The 1,875-nt window shown below is 41.8% G+C and overlaps 1 non-coding gene across 1 annotated transcript; it reads right to left on the bottom strand.

Moving 5' to 3' along the window:
- Nucleotides 1–1,222: 1,222 nt before the first annotated feature.
- LOC123487980 lies at nucleotides 1,223–1,341 on the bottom strand. The gene has a single exon (XR_006659922.1). It is a non-coding gene; the product is annotated as a 5S ribosomal RNA (ribosomal RNA).
- Nucleotides 1,342–1,875: the final 534 nt, after the last annotated feature.

The following is a 1,875-nucleotide window of genomic DNA, read 5'->3' as shown; positions in this document are numbered from 1 at the left end:
CTGCTTAGCTTCCAAAATCGGACGAGATCGGGCGTATTCAGGCTGGTATGGCCGTAAGCGAGGGAACAACTCTTGGTACACTATATAAAGTCAATGTGTCACTCACTCTGAAAGGGACACAGAAACGTATCCACTTTGTGACACAAACTGAAGAAGCTCAACCCCTGCTTACATTTCCAATATATATATATATATTTTGAGTCTTGTTGGGGGAAGAGGGCATATCCTATGTTGATTTATGACAAGTTCATTGACTAGGGCCCTATAAAATAGGCGTTGCGGACCGAATCACGGAATCCAGACATTAAACCGAAATTCAACAATATTCAAACATTTATTGAACTTAGTAAGAAATCAACTAAATCTATTCAACTTGTTAGAAAACGCATTCATTTGCCCAAGTCAATCATAAGACATGAACAAAATGCATCAGTGATTCGTATTTCCATGAACTTTCTGAAACGGCACAGGAATGCCCCTGTCTGTGTGCATGTGTGCATGTGTGCGGTGCGCGCGTATGTCTACACTTTGTGTAGCCGTTAGCGATGATTCTAATGATAACCTTCTTCTGGTAGGGAAGGAATGGCTTTCCCCAAAACCTTCGCAAGTAAATGTTAACTACAAAGTAGCCTATGCCTGCATGGCAGAATTATACCGTGATCATTTGCATCACTCCAGTTGCCATTTGTTCTACAGCAACACCGCTTAACCAAACAAAGGTCTCTTCCTGGTGCATGCTTGCATTTAAGGGTAACTACACCCCAACATCTAAATGTCTTACATTTTTCCCAGACCTCACAAATGGTCACCTGATAGGGTTTAAACATTGTTGTGGACATAGAACATCCAATTGTGCTGTTTTGCTATTAAAAAGGTGTACTTTTGAGAGCGAAAACCTGCCAAAACAGGGACAAACGGTCAACGGGGAAATCTAAACGGAGAAAAGGGAACTTGGGAATTAACGGAATCAGGCAAAACATTGAAGGGATTGTATAGTGCCCTAATGGACTACAGACATTGACTGTCTCCTAGACTAAAAACAAAGGCTGCATGTACTGCCTATATTTTGAGGGAAACGCACTGTCCATTATTTGATTTGATTTGATCAGGGCAGGGCAGCACACAAACTGCATTTAGTCCAATAACAATCCATGATATTATTAGGGTGATAAATAAAAAGCAGTTGCTCCATGACACAAGAGCACGCTCTACTGGGACAAAAAGCTTACAGCACCTGGTATTCCCAGGCGGTCTCCCATCCAAGTACTAACCAGGCCCGACCCTGCTTAGCTTCCGAGATCGGACGAGATCGGGCGTTTTCAGGCTGGTATGGCCGTAAGCAAAGGAACAACTCTTGGTACACTATATAAAGTCAATGTGTCAATCACTCTGAAAGGGACACAGAAACGTATCCACTTTGTGACACAAACTGAAGAAGCTCAACCCCTGCTTACATTTCCAATATATATATATATATATTTGAGTATTGTTGGGGGGAAGAGGGCATATCCTATGTTGATTTATGACAAGTTCATTGACTAGGGCCCTATAAAATAGGCGTTGCGGACCGAATCACGGAATCCAGACATTAAACCGAAATTCAACAATATTCAAACATTTATTGAACTTAGTAAGAAATCAACTAAATCTATTCAACTTGTTAGAAAACGCATTCATTTGCCCAAGTCAATCATAAGACATGAACAAAATGCATCAGTGATTCGTATTTCCATGAACTTTCTGAAACGGCACAGGTATGCCCCTGTCTGTGTGCATGTGTGCGGTGCGCGCGTATGTCTACACTTTGTGTAGCCGTTAGCGATGATGCTAATGATAACCTTCTTCTGGTAGGGAAGGAATGGCTTTCCCCAAAAC

This window comes from Coregonus clupeaformis, unplaced genomic scaffold (genome assembly GCF_020615455.1).
Source record: "Coregonus clupeaformis isolate EN_2021a unplaced genomic scaffold, ASM2061545v1 scaf1956, whole genome shotgun sequence".
NCBI lineage: Eukaryota > Metazoa > Chordata > Actinopteri > Salmoniformes > Salmonidae > Coregonus > Coregonus clupeaformis.
This window is presented reverse-complemented; position numbering and strand designations above follow the sequence as displayed.